Consider the following 21,541-nt stretch of genomic DNA (forward strand, 5'->3'; position numbering starts at 1 on the left):
GGAGCCTGCTTTGGATTCTGTGTCTCCCTCTCTCTCTGACCCTCCCCTGTCCCTCCCCTGTTCATGCTCTGTCTCTCTCTGTCTCAAAAGTAAAATAAACATTAAAAAATAATAATAAAAAGAAACTTGTGAAGTTAGTCTTTAAAACCATACACATCCTCTCTTTCACTGTCACAATCTCCTCCCCACCCCACGATTTCCAGGTGTTCTTATGGAGTTCTCTAACACCTCAATGCTAGGGATGGTTTTCTGGGGTACCTGAAGTAGATTCCACCCACATAGCCCCCACCCCATTTGACACTTATCTCATCATATACATTCACCACATTCACATCTTCAGTCCATCCTCTCTTCCCAATTCCACCTCTTCTGGCCCCACGGAGTCACTTATAAATGGCTGTATTGGTTTCCTAGCTGGTCTCCTTCCCTCTTTCAGTCAGGATCACATTCTGCTGAAAAAAAAAAAAAAAAAAAAAAAAAAAAAAAAAAAAAAAAAAAAAAAAAAAAAAAAAACAGAAAATCCAACTCTAGTGACTTAAACACATAGGGACTTGTCTCAAGAAATCTGGGAGTAGGCAGTTCTCAAATGAAACAGGGAGCAGCACTCTTTCCATCTTTCTGTCCTGCCATTTTATACATTGACCTTGTCCCCTACTTGTTGTCTCATCATCCTAAGATGGTTGCTATACCTCCAGAGCTCACATCTGTATTCAGCTAGGAAGGAGAGAGACAGGAACCCTCAGTTTATGTCTCATTTACTTGAACTGTGTAACAAGGCTACTACTAGCTACAAGGAATTCTAGCTGGGTATATAGCTATCCAAATCAAAATTGGAATTTCATTGGTAAGGAAGAAAGATGAATGGATACTGAGCCGGCAACCAACTGTATCTGCCACACCCCTCTAAAAGGAAAGGCAAAACTTGTAGGCATAAAACCTTTGAAACAAGTCCCTTGTCTGCCTTCCTAGCCTTCCTTCTTCTCTCTCCCATCTCCTTTTGAGTTATTAACAGGCCTCCCAACACTGAATTATAGCTCATCATGCCTTTGAAGCTTTCTACATATTCACATACAATTACCTGAAATATCTTTCTCTTGCTTCCATCCTTCTCCCCTCATTAGTAAAAGAAGGTTGCCCATCATTTGAACTCCCTTCCTATTTAGAGGACTTGCTCTCTTTTTGAATCCAGGTACAAGGCTGCAATCTACCCTCCTGCCCCATTCCCATGATAGATGCTGAAAAAGCCACGTATTTGCTTTCCAAGACTCCCTTACAGCTAGAGAGGCAGGGTGTTACGTAGGCCCAGATAATCAGATATGCCCACCTGCAACTTTCAATCAGAGCTATTAATACAAAGAAGCAGGGAAGGCAAGGATGCATCCCAGTGGTTAGGAGAGGCCATAATGGCAACCATAGGCATTGCTACAGCAGCAGCACCAAGGCTGCAACTGGGGTTTATAGTTGTTCAGCATCAGTGACAGTATTGTCTATACCAGGCTGCCTTTGTGGTGGTGTCAGCCTGAAATGATCTTGGATTTTGCCTAGCCAACTTACTCTTCTCTCATTCTCCAAAAGTGGCTTTGCAGCCTTCCTGGTAATTCTTTGAGCTATTCAATATTCTTACGGTAAGTTAGTACGTTTTCTGCTTAACTCAGCCCCAGTCATTTTTTTTCTTCCAAATACAAGATTTAGTTTCCCTCCTCACTGCTTCATCACCTAATGGAAACTCATGTTTTCTCTTCAAGTATCTCCTTGTGGATAAAGCATTCCTGCAATCCCCCAGGCTGGTTCATAAGCCCCTTTTATATTCTCCTATTCCCTAATATAGCAGGGATCCTATTGAAATGCTTCTGTTGGCCTCTCTTCCCATTAAGTGCTAAATTCCCTGCAAATATATAAGGCGTCATGACTCTTATCTTCATACCCCTGCCTAGCACAGAAAAAGGTACTCAATAGGGGCACCTGGGTGGCTCAGGCAGTTGGTGCCTGACTCTTGGTTTCAGCTCAGGCCATGATCTCAGGGTGCTTGGGTTCAAGCCCTGCACTGGACTCTGTGCTGACAGTGCAGGGCCTACTTGGGATTCTCTCTCTGCTCCTTCCTCACTTGTGTTCTCTCTCTCTGTCTCTCTCAAAATAAAAAAATAAAAACTTTTTTTAAAAAAAGTAAAATAAAATTCACAAAACAAAGAAAGTAAGTACTTAACAAATTTTTGATGAAGGACTGAATAAATATACGAGTAAGCACACAAAACCACCTCCACCCCAAGAATGCCCCATAAAAGGGGATGAAGGGGTCAATAGCCATTTTCCTTTTGAAAGTCATTATCCTTTGCCTTAGTATGAATTAATTTAATATACAGTATCCTCCTCACAGTATATTTTTAATTTAAGAAGACAGAGAATAGTACCCCAACAAAGTACCCTTCCTTCCCTTCCCATTGCCTTCCCTTCTCTTATTTTTTCCTCACCTTTTTCTTTTTCTCCCAGTCCCTTGTCTTATAGTGCTGAAAGGGCAGATTGAGCCAGGAGGCAAGCACATGTACATTTTCATGTCTGTGGATCAACTCCCATTCCCATCTTCCTAAACGTGGTTCACTTTCACCCTGGCATTCCTATAACCCAATTTCAGCTCTCTCCATGGTAAGCAAAAGAAAATCTATGGAATATTTTAGAGGGAAGATGTGGACAAGGTTCTGCAGTGCACTTCTCAGAGGAAGGATGCTACCTCAACTCCTCTTTCCATGTTTCTCCACTCCAGAGTCCTCCTACCTCCTCACCTTCCTGTGCATCTCCTAGAGCCTGCGTTTTCCAGTCCAGCCTCACAAGGTACATGATCTTGAAGACTGCCCCTCGGGACCGCTACTTTTTCAATCTTTTATGCTACAGAGCAATTCCCTGTGCATTGGCTTCAGTATGCCCAGCAATCAAAGAGGCTCCCCTTCAAAGGCAGAAGAGGTTATAAATATGACACTGAAGTCTCCTTTTTACCCAAATATTTCTCTACCCACTTCTATGAATAAAAGATAAATCCTTCAACTTCCCAGAATTCAAAGGTTTTAAATGTAAATAGACTAAAGTGAACTTTTTTCAAATTGTGATCTGTTAGCAAATGTGGAACTCATAATCTTCCCTTCCCTTCCAAATCCATGTCCTTCTCTATGTTTATGTTCTTCACCCAGTTTGTGGCATCTCCAACCATGGAGCAGGATACACCCACTTGGAATCACCCTGATACTGCCTATCCTTTACCACATTTCCTATCCAACCCAAATGCAACTGAGTTTACCCCTAAATATGCTCAAAATCTACTTTGTTCCAAATCTACCACTACCACCCAGTCTAAATCAACATGACCTCTCACCTCCACTACATCTCAGCCTCCTGTCTTCCCCCATCCACTCTTCCTCCCTTTCAATCTGTTGTCCATAAAATAAAATTTTCTTCAAGATGTGCATTTGAGCTTATAAACCTCCTCCTGTAAACCCTTCTGGGGATTCCCATATGCTCTTAACAATACAGACCTTACTGATGCATAGGGGCACTTGTACCCCAATGTTTATAGCAGCACTCTCAACAATCGCCAAATTATGGAAAGAGCCTAAATGTCCATCAACTGATGAATGGATAAAGAAATTGTGGTTTATATACACAATGGAATACTACGTGGCAATGAGAAAGAATGAAATCTGGCCTTTTGTAGCAACGTGGATGGAACTGGAGAGTGTGATGCTAAGTGAAATAAGCCATACAGAGAAAGACAGATACCATATGGTTTCACTCTTATGTGGATCCTGAGAAACGTAACAGAAACCCATGGGGGAGGGGAAGGGAAAAAAAAAAAAAAAAGAGGTTAGAGTGGGAGAGAGCCAAAGCATAAGAGACTGTTAAAAACTGAGAACAAACTGAGGGTTGTTGGGGGGTGGGAGGGAGGGCAGGGTGGGTGATGGGTATTGAGGAGGGCACCTTTTGGGATGAGCACTGGGTGTTGTATGGAAACCAATTTGACAGTAAATTTCATATATTAAAAAATAAAAAAAATAAAAAAAAAATAAAAAAATAAATAAATAAATAAAAAAAAAAACAATACAGACTTGGGGCGCCTGGGTGGCAGTTGATTTCAGCTCAGGTCATTATCTAGCCCTGCATGGGGCTCTACACTGACAGCACGGAACCCACTTGGGATTGTCTCTCCTTTTCTTCCTCTCTCACTCTCTCTCAAAATAAATAAATAAACATTAAAATAAAATTCAGACTAAAATCCTTAGCATGAATCCATGTCTCCCAATGATCCAGCCAGCATACCTATTGGGCTTCTCCCATCCATTCTCTAGCCAGATGTATTGTCCTTTCTTTTAGTTCTTGAAGGAACCAAACTCTTCCCCAGATTAGGAATTTTACACATATTCCAATGTCATCCTCCCCTTTAAACTTGTCAGGTTCCCTTCTTACATGATTTCACAACACTTATCATACTCTGTAATACACTAGTATGAATATTTGCTTGATTTCCCCTTGTGTGAACGTGTGTGGGGTGTGTGTCTGTGTGTGTGTGTTCATTTAACCACTAGATCTCCTTATCTTATACTTAGTGGGCCCTCAATAAATAATGTTGTTGAATGAATTTTGTGGTTGGGAAAGTCAGAGAACAAGAGGCCTCAGAATACCTGAAACAGTGGGAGATAGAGTCTCCAATGAGGGTAGGTAGACTGTGTTTTCCTTCAACTTTGAGAGATGAATCAAAACCATGCCTGAGGAGATTTGTGCCCTGACTACCTAAATCAGCAGGAATATTGCAGCTGAAACACCTGATATATTGCAGTACTGTTTAGTGTGATTTATGAAGCTGTTATTTTGTTTTAACACATCATGTTCATTGTAAAGGAGTTTCATCCCCAGAGGTTTCATTAATAGAGGCATTGTTGTGTAGTGAGACAGTGAAAAAGGGATTAAGAGATCGGGCTGGCCTAGGACATGTGTGAAGCTTGTATCCTAAGTCCCATCTGGTTTGGACAAGCCCCCCATGTCCACTTTTGGAGGCCTTACACCCCCAAGACCACATGGTCTTAGGCCCTCTCTACATACTAGAATACAAATGACTAATAGAGATAGCTGAGTCTTAGCCCCTGCAGAATTAGAGAGACAGAAGCTCTGATACTAGAAATTTCAGATGACTGTTTGAGGAACTGATAGAAAAAACTTAGAGCTTTCAACTCTTGTTCTAACAACTAGTTTTCTTCCCAACCTACACGAAGTTGATCAGTCAAGTTCACTCAAGCTAATAGACTGGATGTCATGGGAAACGAGTTATTTCAATTTCCTTCCCACTCTCCCTGACATCCAGGCCTCCCAGAGGTCTGGGGACACTCTTTCAGGGACTGGACTCTGAGGCCTCAAGACAGGATGTGATAGATTTACCTTCACTGCTTTGTCTGGCACTGGACTGACTCCAGAGGCATGAGAGAGCAAGGCTAGGTCTCCTTTGGCATCTCTAGGCCATTCAGAAGACTCTAGTAACAGAAAACATGACCCATAAGCTTTATGCTCTTTCAACTCTCTGATGCTTGAGGTCAGAGATAGAGAAGAGTCACGGATTGGTAAGCTTCTTACTCAGGTACTGAGGTAGGGCACAGCCCCAACCTGGTTACTTCATAAATCCCCTGGTCCCACCCAAGGGATCTTAAAGCCCTTTGTCCCTTCATACCATGTTTCTCCCCAAACACATTTAGGGAATATGTTTTCCTCCCAAACATATTCATCTGAGACAAGATTCTCAGAGTATTTATCCAGGGAGGAGACTTTAGAAACATTTTATGTGAAAACACAAGTCATATAAGTACATAGAATGTCCATATAAAAGGTACGTATCTTCCCAGATGTTAAGCCACATACGTCAGTGGAGACAAACTATTAGTGCTTTGAAATAATGTGTGTTAGGATGTTGGAGCACAGAAATGCCACACTTACTTTTTGTACATGTTTCTCCAGTGCAGAGATCAGCAAACTTTCTATAAGATGTCAGCTCGTAAATATTTTAGGCTTTGTAGGCTATGTAGTTTCTGTTGTAACTACTCAACTCTGCCTTTGTAGCATGAAAGAAGCCTTAAACAAATGAGTGTGGTCATGTTCCAATAGAACTTCATTTTCAAGAACAGGTAGCAGGCTGGAGTTGGCCCACAGACCAGAGAATTCATCCTAGTATAATGAAAAAGATCTTTCCAAGTTATAAATGTTAATATATGGTTAATTGGGACTCTGCTAAGAGGCTAGTTAACAGATCTATGAAATCTTAAGATACCAAAAAAAAAGACATCAAGAGGCAAAGCTGGGAGTGAATGTTTTCTAAGATCATTTTATCTCAATACATCAGAACAGCCCAGAAGCTTCCAGAATTCTCTCCCATACATTGTGCTTATATATTTCACTGAGAGAAATATATAAGGTGCAGTGAGACTGCAGTGAGACTGATAAGGTGCAGTGAGACTGCACCTTATCTGATAAGGTGCAGACCCTGGTAATGCTTGCTCATGTTCTCTTTCTATAGTTTGCAACATAGGCTACTACTGCTCTGAAAATAGGAAGTACTGTATCTATATCTTCTGTTATAAACAAAACCCTTCACCTTAGGGTGTGATTTGAGCATCTTAAGGTGTGATGAATACACGTTAGCAGATTTATTTGTAAAGTGCCTTGAGGGAGTGGGAAGAACAGAGACTTTGAAGTCAGAGCCACTAGACTTCACGAATTTGCATGCCATATCCTTGCACAGGGGCCATGCTAATCTTCCCTGTGTCATTCCAAGTTTAGTGTATGTGCTGCTGAAGGGAGCACCAGAGCCACCAGGCTTCAAAACCAGGCTCCTTCCCTTTCTTGTTGTGTAACTTTGGGCAGCTCACTTCACTTCTCTGAGCCTTAGTTTCCTCATCTCCTAAGTGGTAATAATGATTACTTCTACTTCATGGCATGGTCAGAAATAACTGCCATTTTCTGAGTTCCAACCATAGGCCAGGCACTGTGGTAAGTGCTTTACATCCATTGTCTCATTTAATCCTCAAAAGAGGCCATAGCTAGTTTACTGCTGAGGAACAGAGGATGAGATCTTATGACGTTACTTCCTTTCCTCTTCACCCAGAGCAGGTCCCTCCTAAAGGTGTCTAGGATCATCCTAAGGAAGCCATTGGACAGGAATAAAGGAAGAATAAAGGAGGAACAATTCATGTTATTGGAGTGTAATTTTCTATGCCTTATTGTCTCTCTGAGCTGTTTTCTCTCCCTGAACTGAACTGAACTGAGCAAGATCCCTGGGAGTTGATGTACGAAGCTGCCCAGAGTTGGCACTGGCTGAGGACATACTTAGGACTTTATGAGGCCATCTCCCAGAGGCTTGCTGCTACTTCGACAGTCTCTTTTATCTGGGATTTTTTTGGGGGGTAGGGGGGATGCTTTTTACAGTTCATTACTGGTTTTACAATTATAATTTCCAAGCCTGTGTGACATTCCTTCTTTCAATTCCAGTTCATTCCAATTTTTAATTAAATCACATTAATTTGCTTATTAATTTGCTTATTGAATAGGTAATATAGTCTCATGGTCCAAAATCATAATGACTCCCTCCTAACCCTGTCCTCCTGCCACCAACGTGCCCTTCCTGGACCACCGATTATCAGCTTCTATGCCTTCTTTATGCACATGCAAGAATATAGGTAGCTTTTATACAAATATTAGCACACTATACAAAATGTTCTGAACCTTCTTTTGTTATTTTAAAATATATCCTGGACATATTTTTGTATAAAGAGCTTTCTCATTAAAAATGGCCTCTGTTAACTCAAATGCCCTCAGCAGTTTTGAGCTCACTGCTTCAGAATAAAAGGACAATAACTTATTTAACCAAATCCCTATTTATGATGATTAAAACTGTTTCCAATCTTTTGATTGAACCAAAAAAAAAAAACTTCAAAGAAAATCTTACATCCATAACATTTTCTAAAACAGGGATCTTAATCCCAGTCATCTGTTTTCATACAGAATTAGGAGAAAGTGGTCAGCCCTTTGTGCAGACAACAGGAATTGGGCACAAAAAATCACAGTGGTCAAACTGTTCTAAAAACATAGTCTAACCTCAATAAAGCTGAAAAAGATAATAAATAAAAGCATAGCATAAACAAATGCCCTAGAAAGAGAAAGGAAGCTCTCCTCTCTGCTAATCTATTCCATGTCCAGGGAAAGGGAAGGGCCAAAAGTGAAAGTATTAATTTACCTTTTATTATCTCAGATGAGTTAGCTCTTGGAAACTACCTCTTTTCTTCCTCCTTTTGTTTCCTCTCTCTATCCTTATCTTCATATTCTACCAGAAACTACTAACCTTCCTCGAATTTTTATTAGCAACTCAAGATGCTTCAGTAATAATTCCTGTGACCCGTAGGCAGATGCTAACTCAGATGCTATTTGGGTGTAGGACTCACTGCCTATGGCTCATAAAAAGGACAGGAAAGACTGTATAATGAAGATTGCAGGTCTGGAACCTTCCCTACAGAATGATAAAGGTTATTTATAAGGCAAGAGAGTGATGGGAGGTCCATGAGACCCACTCTTGGTTACTGCTTCTCCTTGCAGAAACTTTCAGGGGTGAAATGTATGAATTCAATTTTTTCAGGGTGGCACAGTCCCAACTCCTTTGCAAGATTGACTTGAGGGTGAATTCTCATTAGAAATGAATTTATTTCTAAAATGCAGGCAAAAAGGCTCACAGACACTCTTGCCTATTGCTTTTCTTGTTCTTTTTGCCATGAAAATTAGCCAATATATCGTTCAGATCTACTTGTGACAATTTGATTTTCCTTTACATTCATCCAGGCTTGAAAAATGACCACTGCTCAGGCAGATTGATGCTTCCTGAGCCACTCATTTCTATCATATATTAATATATCAATACCACCTTCCAGTAGTATGTCTTTGTGAATTATTCTTTGTTTTCCTTCCAATGCTCTTTAAGCTTCACTTAAAACAAAAACAAAAACAAAAGCCCTGTAACCATTTTTCTCAAGATTTCCTCTATAAAACACCCAGAGAGCCGCTGGCTAGGCTGTGTCTTCATATTTCAATTTTTTTAGTTGCTCTTTTTTATTATCTATTATTATTACTATAGTATTTGGGAATTTCTCACTGGGGGGAATTTTTGGCCATTGGAAAAACTGAGATTTTCATCTTTCCTGCTAAAACCCACTGCACAGCTGTAGCATTTCCCAGTTACAACTATCCTGCAATGTCACAGATTCAGGTGAGTGCTGTCCATTTTTTTTAAATGATAAAAGTATCTAGGCACCTGAGTGGCTCTGTCACTTAAGAGTCTGACTCTTGATTTTACCTCAGGTCATAATCTCACTATTCTGCGAGTTTGAGCCCTGCATCCAGCTCAGGGCTGACCGTGCAGAGCCTGCTTGGAGTGCTCTTTCCCTCCCCTTCTCTCTGCCCCTCCCCAGTGCACCCCCCACCCCCACCCCACCCCACCCCCACCCCCACCCCCGTCTCTGTCTCTGTCTCTCTCTGTCTCTCTGTCTGTCTCTCTCAGTAAATAAACTTTTTAAAAAATGATAAAAGTATCAAAACACTTGTATATGTTTTAAAATGTAGGCCTTATTATTTTTCAGGTATGGGGAGGCCAGCAAATCAGAAGATCACCACTGAAAAGAAAGTCAGTTACTCAGAGTTCCCAAGAGGACCAGATGAGCACTGGGTCTGTCCAGAGGCACTGCGAGCAAGGGGGAAATGTGGGCCAGAATCTTTATTTTGGTTCCTGCAGAAAGAAGCATGGGAGGCAGGGTAAGTAGGTTTCAGATTGCTAGTATGAATGATTTCAGCAGGCTCTGAAGCCCAGGGACTGTCCCCTGGTGATAAGAGCAGGGGAATCGTGGCCTTGAGTGGCCTTAAGTGTAAGAGCTTGAGAAAGGAAGTGGTGGGATGTGGACTCAGGCTTGGTGTGTTTGCATACAAAAGGCCCAAGAGCAGGTGAGTTGCTTCCTGTCTCTGGGAATTGGCTAGCTATGAGAGGGGCAGCCTCTCCAGGTTTAATAAGGTCTTATAGGTCAAAGCATCAGAAATACAGAAAATAAAAGGCATGATTAATATAGTATCAATCAGTATCTCAGCAGGAAACAGAAGGCACACTCAATTTAGGACAATTTGACATTTTTTTTTTTCTATACGGAGGTAACAAGCAACTTAAAAAGCTATGGAGAGGGTGTAGAGAAACCGCAAGAGACAGAATAGCTGTCACCATTTCCTAAGAGGGGAGGGAGTGGCACCGGTGCACAGAACAAAGTTCTGAAGAGGGCTGCCCCAAAGAGCAGTGTCCCTTTAGGGGACACAAGTGGTGCCAGGTGATCCTGCAAGGGGGTAGCTGCACCTCTTCATTCTCCCTCCCTCTGCTCCCCGCGGGGCCTCCCCATTGGCCAAATGCAAATGGTCAGCCTCTGCAGCTGAGGACAGGAGAGAGTGGGTCTGAGGGACAAGAGGAGATGGCCAGGACTCTGCCTTACGTAAAACGTGGGAAATAACACTGTGGAGATGCAGAGGCAAAGAAACAACCAGATCTGGAGTTTTGTTGCACCATAACAACTAGCAAACGCCTTTTGGGTGGATCGTTCCCGTACTGCTAAACTCAAAGCTGCCATCTTGTGGCCATCTGAGGAATAGTTGATTCCACCTTCTAGATTTGAAGAAAAGTTTTTTCCGGGCCATACAAATATGCTGCTGAGAGAAAACAGTCTCACATTTCATTGTCATATCGTCCATCAATTTTTGGTCTGGATATAACCTACTTTGAATAATTTTGAAAGTAGAATAGAAAAAATTCTACACGAGGGGCACCTGGGTGATTGAGTTGGTTAAGCGTCCGACCTCAGCTCAGGTCATGGTTTATAGGTTCGAGCCCGTTCTTGGGCTCTGCGCTGACAGCTCAGAGCCTAGAGCCTGCTTCAGATTCTGTGTGTCCTTTTCTCTCTGCCCCTCCCCTGTTCACATTCTGTGTGTCTCTTTCTCTCAAAAATAAATAAACATTTAAAAAAAAATTTTTAAGAACAAATTCTACACAAAGAAGCATCGAAGTTTAGAATAGAAATGATCTTAGAAACCACCTTATAAAGAAATAGCCAGGCAGTTTGTGAAACTAGTCCACCAAAATGCCAAAGTCTTAGTGTATCCCTCTGTTAAAATCACTATATATCAGATTATAGTTTTCACATAACTTTGTATCGTGAAATTCTCCTTGTTCCTGAAATGGCATCACTCCTAAGGAAAATCTCATTCCATGCTCACTGCAGAAACCAACCTGCATGTGTTTGAAGTGCTTTCAGGATCATTTTTCTTCAGGGCTTCAATTGTACATGCATATCTGCACTTCTGATGTCTTCCCTTGAGCAAAGAAAAATCCTTCTTCCAAGTCCTTGTTAAACACCGATAATACTCTGTCACTTATCTTGTTTCCTCTCTGAAACCAATTGTAAGGCTTAACTCTCATCACTAAAAAGCACAAAACTTTTGACACACTCAGAAAAATCTACCCCAGGCAAGCACTTTAGTTATCCTCAGCACAGTTTTGGACATTGTACCAAATGCATAACTAATGTCAGGCACAGTGAGGTGGAGCCTCTGGAAGGGGAGGTAGGGTGAGGGAGGCTTTCAGATGCTAATCTCCAAATAGAATATGGAAGAGAGGTACCTGACAGAGTCCAGAGAAGAGTTAGAACAGTTACATGCAGACAAATGGCTTCTTCTGTAGCTCTCTGAAAGAGAAATTCTACCATACATTTGTATAGATTTACCATAAATACAGCATTATTGTGACAGGCTACTTCTGTTGAGCATCTACTAAGAGTCAGGGACTCAGTGAGAGGATCCAGTGGTGAACAAGATGGTCCTGGCCTCAAGGAGCTCACAATCCTCCTGTGGCAGTGATAAATGGTAACCACTGACAAATGGTATAATGCATGCTACAGTAGGAGCAGACTGGCTCAAATGCTGAAGGAGCACCTGAGCAAGCGTAAGGTGAACAAGGAAGGCTTCCTGGTATAACCCAACCCCCTTACTTTACTGAGGAGAAAATAAGTCTTTTACATTTAACAGCTTGCCCAGCATCTCCAAGTTAGAAAATGGTACAGCCAAGAGCAAAAAGCAGGTCTTAGTGACCTGAAGAAGGTGCTAAGCAGCCCCTCCCCAGAGGAACATGGCTTATTTGGGGCATGCAAGGGGCCTGGGGAAGCTGCAAATATTTGTGAGTCGGTTTATGCATTTATCTAGTTTTCTGAAAATCTCTCCTTCCTTCCTTCCTTCCACCTCAGCCTCTCACTTTAGATTTTAGTTCTAAGTCACTCTCCTTATTCAAAGTACCAGAGCATAATGCCCAAGGTGGACACATAGTGAAGGTGTTTAGATTATGATGTGATAGAAGAGGAAGCAGAGGGGGAAAAAGATTTTAAGAGAGGGAAGTAGTTGATAATTATTATCATTTTTTTTTATTATGGAGTATCCTAGGACTGCTGTGACAAAGAACCACAAACTGGGTGACTTGACCCAACAAAAATTTATTCTCCCACAGTTATGGAGGCTAGAAATCAAGGTGTAGGCAGGGTCATACTCCCTCTGAAGGGTAAAAGGGAGAATTCTTCCTTGCCTCTTCCTAGTCTCTGGTGATGGCCATCTGCCTTTGGCATTCCCTGGCTTATACTTGTATCACTCCAGTCTCTGCCTCTGCCAGTCACATGGCATTCCCCCTATGTGTCTCTGTTCAAACCCTCTCTGTTTCTCCCCATCTTTAGGAGATGTAATTGACATGTAATATTGCAGAAGTTTAAGGTGTACAATGTGTTGATATGATATACCTATATGTTGCAAGATGATTACCACCATGGTGTTAGCTAACACCCCCATCATCTCACATAATTGCCATTTCTTTTTTTGTGGTGAGAATCTTTAAGATCTAACTCTTAACAACTGTCAGGTATACAGTACTGTATTATTAACTATAATTACCAGCTGTATGTTAGATCCCCAAAACTTATTTGTCTTACAACTGGAAGTTTGTACCTTTTGACCATACCATTTCCCCCGGCCCCACCCCCAGCCCCTGGTAAACAATATTCTACATTTTTTGGATTCCACATATTAATGATATTATACAGTATTTGTCTTTCTTTGTCTGACTTATTTCACTTGGTATTATGCTCTCAAGTTTCATCCATGTTGTTGCAGATGGCAGGATTTCCTTCACTTTTATGGCTGAATAATATTCCTGTGTGTGTATGTGTGTGTCTATCACAACTTCTTTATCCATTCATCTGTTTACAGACACTTAGGTTATTTCTGTATCTTGGCTATTGTGATTAATGCTGCAATAAACATGGGAGTGCAGATATCTCTTTGAGATCCTGTTTCCATTTCCTTTGGATATACACCCAGAAGTGGATTGCTGGATCATATAGTAGTTTTACAATTTTTTTGAGGAACTCCTGTACTGTTCTCCATAGTGGCTCTACCAATTACGTTCCCACCAGCAATGCATAAAAGTTCCCTTTTATCTGTATCCTCACCAACACTTGTTATTGTTACTGTCTTTTTAATGATAGATGTTTTAATGATAGATGTTTAATGATAGGTGTGAGGTACTATCTCATTGTAGCTTTAATTTTCATTAATGGTTCACATTAATTTCCCTAATGGTTACTGATGTTGAGCACGTTTTCATGTTACCTGTTGGCCATTTGTATGTCTTATTTGGAAAATTGCCTATTCAGTTCTTCTGCCCATTTTTAATAGGATTATTTAGTTTTTTGTTACTGAGTTATATGGGTTCTTTATATATTTTGAATATGAACTCATTCAAATATTTTCTCCCATTCTATAGGTTATGTTTTCATTTTATTGATTCTTTTGCTGAGCAGCTTTTTAGTTTGGAATAGTCCCGCTTATTATTTTTGGTTTTGTTGCTTGTGTTTGGTGTCATATCCAAAAAATCATTGCTAAGACCAATGTTAAGGAGTTTTTTTCCCTATGTTTTCTTTTAGGAATCTCATAGTTTAAGGTCTTATGTTTAAATCTTTTATCTATTTTGAGGTAATTTTTGTGAGTGATGTAAGACAGGAATCCCATTTCATTCTTTCACATGTGGTCATCCAGTTTTCCCAACACCACTTATTAAAGAAACAATCCTTTCACCATTGAGTATTTGTGGCTTTCTTGTCAAATATTAGTTGACCATTTAAGTTTCCCCCTTCTTATAAAGAGACATCAGTCATATGGGATTAAGACAAACCCTAATGGTTTCATTTTAGCTTGATTTCATCCAAAAAGTCCCTATTTTCCAAATAAGGTCACATTCAGAGGTTCTCGGAGTTAGGACTTTAACATATATACATATATTTTTTAATGTTTATTTCTTTTTCAGAGTGGGGAGGGGCAGAGAGAGAGGACAAAAGATCTGAAGCAGGCTCCATGCTGACAGCAGAGAGCCTGATGTGGAGCTCAAACTCATGAACCGTGAGATCATGACCTGAGCCAAAGTCGGACACTTAACCAACTGAGCCACCCAGACACCCCTTGTAACATATCTTTTTTTTTTAAGTTCATTTATTATTGAGAGACAGGGAGACATACAGCGTGAGCAGGGGAGGGGTAGAGAGAGGGGGCGACACAGAATCTGAAGTGGGCTCCAGGCTCTGAGCTGTCAGCACAAAGCCAGACGTGGGGGACTCGAACTCACAAACTGCGAGATCATGACCTGAGCTGAAGTCGGTCGCCTAACCAACTGAGCCACCCAGGCGCCCCTATAACATATCTTTTTGAAGGACTCAAATCAACCAATAACATGGAGTATTTCAAACATAATACACATGAAAACATAAGCAGAAATAGTTTAGTATAATGAACCCTATGTACCTGGGTTCAACAGTTATAAATGCACAGCCAATCTTGTTTCCTCTATACCTCACCTCATCCCTTCCTTCCTCTCCTATATTACTTTCAAGCAAATCTCAGACTTCTTATCATTTCATCCATAAATTACTGATGCATCTCTAAAGAGAAGGATTTCTTTTAACATGACCACAATATCATTATCAAAATCATTATCAAATTTCAATCATCTCATGAATCGTGTCAGTTTTTTTTTTAACACTAAGTCTGAATTGGGGTCCAAATAAAGTTGTCAGAGTCATTGACATTTAAACTACCTTCCTAGGAGGTGGTTTAACAATCTCAGCATCTTTATTCTCCTGTGCTCTCTTGGTTGAACACTGGATGATTTTGAATATATAAAGGGAACTCTGAATTTTAAGTGGATGGAGGGAGATCTGGGGTGGGGGAAGAGGGAATACAAAAGACAGCAAGGGATGGGGGAGATACAAGAGGAAGATTTAGATCCCTGGACACAAAGCTGTCGTAAGAGGAACCTGGGGGTAGGGTGAAGTGGCCCAAATAGTGGTGGAAAGTGGCTACCAGACAGACTATAAGAATAAGGAAGTCTGATAAATAATTTTTTATACCTTATACATCAGCTACCCAGAGGTTTTCTCTTTCCAAACATAGCAAGCACTGTCAAGTCTCCAAGCTGTTCCTCCCACTAAAAATACCCTCTCCCACTCCTATGCCAGCTTTTCAGCCGGGAGAACTCCCACACATCCTTCAAAACCCAGCTTAAATGTCCATACATGTGTGAAGAACTCTCTGACCTCTACCCACTCAAAGCTGATTTACTCCTTTATTTACCACTTCATAGGGCTTTGGACATACCTCTACTACAGCACCCCACAAATCATGCTCTCATTACCTGATCCCATGTCTGAGTCTCCCAATAAACTGTAGGTTCTCTGGGGTAGAGGGGCAATGTTGGTTCGTCTTTGTATCCTCAGTCTCCAGCACAGTGCCAGTACACAGAGAGCATTCAACAAATGCTTACTGAATGAAAGAAGAATTAGAGGATGAGGAAGAAGAAAAAAAGGGAAGGGAAAGCAGAGATAAAATCAAAGGAAGAGAAGAAATAAGAAATAGAGACAAGAAAGGAGGATATACATAAGGCAAACAATTGATCCTGGCAAGGCAGAACCACACAGCTTGATTTTCAGGCCATGACACCAAGGTCAACTGAGGGTTCAGTAATGTTTCGTGAGCCAGCACAGCATTTTTAAAAATTTTTATTTAGTAATCAAGATTTATGAATCATATTAAAATCAGATTTCTAGTTTCTTAAACAAAAATAAAACTGTCTAGTTTACATAAAACTACCTCTTCCGTGGTAACCACTTCTGGCTCTGCACATGCTTTTCCAGTTCACCCAGTCCCCAGTACTCCCTACTGAAGCCCCAGCATGGAGGTTGAGTATCACTGGCCACTTACCACTGGGCCTGTGCTCTTCATTCTCTTATAATTGACCTACTTCATTCATTTACTTCACCTGCCTGGCTCTTTCGACATTAATTTGTCACTCTCGCCCCAGAGAGTTTGTTCCATCTAGATGCTCTGTGACTACAAAATAACATTATAGCAATAATTATTCTAGAGCTTCATTGTCCAATAGAACTTTCTGAGATAGAAATGTTCTATAATCTATACTGCCCAATACAGTAACCGCTAGCCACATGTGGCACTTGAGCACTTGAAATATGGCCAGTGTTACTGATGAACTGCATTTCTGATATAGTTTCCTTTGAATGAATTTAATTTTAATTTTAATAGCCACAATGGAAAAAAGACAGTCTCTTCAAGAAACGGTGTTGGGAAAAGTGGACAGCAGCATGCAGAAGAATGAAACTAGACCACTTTCTTACACCATCTGAAATAAATTCAAAATGAATGAAAGACCTAAATATGAGACAGGAAATCATAAAAACCTAGAGGAGAACACAGGCAGCAACCTCTTTGACCTCGGCTGGAGCAACTTCTTACTAGACATTGCCAGAGGCAAGGGAAACAAAAATAAACTGTTGGGACCTCATCAAGATAAAAGCTTCTGTGCAGTGAAGAAAACAATCAACAAAACTAAAAAGCAACCTATGGAATGGGAGAAGATATTTGCAAATGACTATCTGATAAACAGTATCCAAAATCTATAAAGAACTTATCAAACTCAACACCCAAAAAACAAATAATCCAGTTAAGAAATGGGAAGACATGAGTAGACATTTTTCCAAAGAAGATATCCAGATGGCTAATAAACACATGAAAAGATGCCCAACATCACTCATCATCGGGTAAATACAAGTCAAAACCACAATGAGATACCACCTCACACCTGTCAGAATGACTAATATTAACAACACAAGAAACAACAGATGTTGGTGATGGTGTAGAGAAAGGGGAACCCTCTTACACTGTTGGTGGGAATGAAAAATGGTACAGCCACTCTGGAAAACAGTATGGAGGTTTCTCACAAAGTTAAAAATAGAACTACCCTATGACCCAGCAATTGCGCTACTAGGGATTTACCCAAAGGATACAAAAATACAGATTCAATTTTTATAGTATCATTATCAACAATAGCCAAACTATGGCAAGAGCCAAGTGTCCACTGACTGATGATGAATGGATAAAGAAGAGGTGATAAAGGTATGTAGGTAGATAGGTAGGTAGATAGATATAATGGAATATTATTCAGCCATCAAAAAGAAGAAAATCTTGCCATTTGCAATGACATAGATGGAGCCAGAATGTATTATGCTAAGTGAAATAAGTCAGTCACAGAAAGATAAATACCATATGATTTCACTCATGTGTTGACTTTAAGAAACAAAACAGGAGCAACTGGGTGGCTCAGTCAGGTAAATGTCCAATTTCAGCTCAGGTCATGATCTCATGTTCGTGGGTTCAAGCCCCGCATCAGGCCCTGTGCTGACAGCTCAGAGCCTGGAGCCTGCTTCTGATTCTGTGTCTCCCTCTCTCTATGCCCCTCCCCTGCCCGCGCTCTGTCTCTCTCTGTCTCCCCAAAAATAAAATAAAATGTTAAAATTTGATTTAAAAAAATAAGGAAAAAAAATGAACATATAGGAAGAGGGGAAAAAAAGAGAAGGAAACAAACCATAAGAGACTCTCAATATAGAGAACAAACTAAGGGTTGATAGAGGGAGGTAGGTAGGTTGGTGGTGGGCTAGATGGGTGATGGGTATTAAGAAAGGTACTTGTTATGATGAGCAATGGGTATTATATGTAAGTGAGAATCACGGAATTCTACTCCTGAAACTAATATTGTACTATATGTTAGCTAACTAGAATTTAAAGAAAAATTTAAAAGGGTTGCCTGGGTGGCTCAGTCAGTTAAGCATCTGACTCCTGATTTCAGCTCAGGCAATGATGTCACAATTGGTGAGATCAAGCCCTGCCCCGGGCTCTGTGCTAACTGGGTGCAGCTTGCTTGGGATTCTCTCTCTCCCTCTATCTCTGCCCCTACCCTGCTCATGCTTCCTCTCTCTCTCTCAAGATAAATAAATAAACCTTTTTTTTAATTTTTAAAGAGAAAAAGAAATGGTGTTGCTCAAACTTTAGCATGCATAAGGATTCTGTGGAGGTTCCTGAGATGTAAACAGGTTCTTGTGCCTTATCCGTCATAGATTCTGGTTCAGTAGATCTAGGGTGGGACCCAATAATTTGCTTTTGTACCAAGCTCCTGAGTGATGCTGGAGCACCATTCTAGAGAATGGGAAGGTATTGGAAAAAAATAGTTTTAGTCACTCTCTGATTTTCTGTCCCGATTGCTACTACTAATTGTTAAATATTTGTGTCCTACATCAAGGTAGTTACCATCCCATTTTGATGAGGAAACTGAGGACACAGAGAGGTTAATTAACTTACCCAAGATTGCACAGATGGTTAAGTGCTATCTCCAGAGCCACCTTAACCACATATTTTCACAAAGGATGATGTCACCCATGGATATCAGCCAGTTAGTGGCCTTGCCTTGATGCATAGACTCCCTGATTCCTTGAATGTGGACCAGAAGAAAAGAGTTAAAACTAGAACAGTCTGGTTTGGGTTCACAATTTTCCTGGGTTCATTTCATTTCCTGATAAAATGAGGTTTACATCTCCTCATTTTACAAGGGAGGAACTAGGCTCAAAGAAATAAAAGTAAAGGACAGGCCTAAGGTCGTATAGCCAATCATTTCTCTTTAAGTAGTATCTGGTGAACAACCCACACATCAGCTTTTTTGTTTTTCATATCGTCTTTCATTTCTAAAAATTTTTGGTGCCACATTTTTATTGTTCAAACACTGATGGAATTTCTAAAACTGAGCATTTTTAGCTAGCTACTACTGGTGGAGATACATCACCCTCCCCCCTACACTTCCCCCTCCCCAATGGAATCTCTTGACCTCATCTGCTGAGGTGATCCTTTTTCCACAGATGGGGGAAGAAAGGCATTTGGATGAGGCCAAGAGGAGGGGGGAGAGGACTGTTGAGAGAGCTAGGTCTGTGCTTCATGTTAGACAGGCGAGTCAAGATACGTGACAGCTTGGTTAGGGAGCTAGTCCCAGCTGCTGAAAAGCTGATCAAAGCTAAAAGAAGGCCTTTCTTCCTGCCAGCTGGTACTCTTAGCCTGGTGGCAGCAGGGTGGCCTAGTGGGTGGAGGTGAAGACAAGAGAGAGCCTGGTGGAGGCAGAGCAATGGCTGAAACTCACAGGCCTGTTTGGAAGCCCAAATAGAGTGCCCATGGGGTTTGGGGGAGCCCCAGAAATAACTGGTGGCAGAGGAGGGAAAGCTATGCTGTGCTATATATGGGTAGAGCCATCAGGACATTAACCAAGTCACCTATAACCTGTATTTGTTTAAAACACCATGGCCGGGCGCCTGGGGGCTCACTCAGTTAAGCATCCAACTTCAGCTCAGGTCATGACCTCCTGGTCCATGAGTTCAAGTCCCTTCAAGCCCCCGATCAGGCTCTGTGTGGACAGCTCAGAACCTGGAACCTGCTTTGGATTCTGTGTCTCTGTCTCCCTCAAGGATGAATAAACATTAAAAACAAATAAAAATAAACAACTGTGGCCCTCAACCTTAGCTGCACGTTAAAATTACCTGGAGTTATCAAATCCCAATGCCAAATGTATACCCAGAGCAATTAAATCGCTGGGCTGGGACCCAGGTATTAGGGTTTCATGTTCCCCAGGTGACTTCCAGATTGAAAAACAATGATTTCAGCCAAAAACACAATAATGTTTTCCATTCTATTGTGGTTTTTATCTTTATTTATTTTTTACTTTTTTTAAGTTTATTTATTTACTTTGAGAGAGAGAGAAACAGAGCACACACGCAGGGGAGGAGCAGAGAGAGAGGGAGAGAGAGAGAATCCCAAGAAGGCCTGGCACTGTCAGCAGGGAGCCCAACGCAGGGCTCAATTTCACCAACCGCAAGATCATCAACTGAGCTAAAATCAAGTCAGGTGCTTAACTGACTGAGCCACCTTGGCACCCCAATAGTGTGGTTTTTAGAATGTAGCAAAAGCTACAATTTCCTCAGGAAAATGAGGTTGGTTGTGAGGTTCAAACAAGAACCATGAGAAGTAGTAGTAGTAGCAGTAGTAGTATTAGACCCTGTTTTAGAGCCTCCCCTAGTGGTAATGAGCTGGGAAGTGTTTAATATATTAAATATAACTATATGCTCAACCGACTGAGCCACCCAGGCACCCATAAATATAACTATATGCAATATACTTTACTCGGAAGACAAATCAGCATTGTCTTCAATAGCATCAAGAATGGCATCAAATTTGGGGCACCTGGGTGGCTCAGTAGGACAAGCGCCCAACTTTGGCTCAGGTCATGATCTCACAGTCTGTGAGTTCAAGCCCCATGTGACAGCTCAGAGCCTGAAGCCTGCTGCCGATTCTGTGTCTCCCTCTCTCTCTGCCTCTCCGCTCCTCTCCCCTACTCGCACTCTCTCTCTCTCTCTCTCTCAAAAATAAACTTTTTTTTTAAATTAAAAAAAAAGGAATGGCATCAAATTTAACTGAATGTAAAAAGACAGTTGAGGTGTATGGAACTGGTATTTGTAGATATACCTACTTAATTGTAATCTCTCCCTTTCTATCTCTGCCCTTTTACTTAAAAGCACAGTAAAAAAGAAGGGGGGCGGGTCGTCTGGATGGAAAGAAAGATGGAGAAGACACATCCTCTTTCTCTGCATTTACTGTCCTCACTAGTCTTTGACTTCTAACCTACATGCTCCTTGTCAGTCCCACACTGTCCTGGTCCCACTGGAGGCCCTAAACAGGCCAATTCTGGAGCTGGTCCTGGGCAGAGATACTATGTTCTCTAAGGGGAGATTCTAATTTCCAGCCACGGGTAGAAGAAACTGGACCAGAGCACTCAACTGACTTTCCCTAAATCCCACAGGTTAGAACAAGAGAAAGATCTAGTTCTCCATAAACCTAACCTAGAGTCCACTATGGAAACATTCATGCTGGGCAGCTAATCAATACAAGAAATTGTCAAAGCAAAAACACTGGAAGAAATGATAGGGCTCGGATGGGAGGAGAAAGGATGAGAATGAGCTGCCCGATACAAAAT

General features: G+C 41.2%; 1 non-coding gene across 1 annotated transcript; it reads right to left on the reverse strand.

The window, feature by feature from the left end:
• Positions 1 to 6,719: 6,719 nt before the first annotated feature.
• On the reverse strand, positions 6,720 to 6,828 carry LOC131493732 (U6 spliceosomal RNA). The gene has a single exon (XR_009252826.1). It is a non-coding gene; the product is annotated as a U6 spliceosomal RNA (small nuclear RNA).
• Positions 6,829 to 21,541: the final 14,713 nt, after the last annotated feature.

Source organism: Neofelis nebulosa, chromosome 13 (assembly GCF_028018385.1).
Source record: "Neofelis nebulosa isolate mNeoNeb1 chromosome 13, mNeoNeb1.pri, whole genome shotgun sequence".
Taxonomy (NCBI): Eukaryota; Metazoa; Chordata; class Mammalia; order Carnivora; family Felidae; genus Neofelis; species Neofelis nebulosa.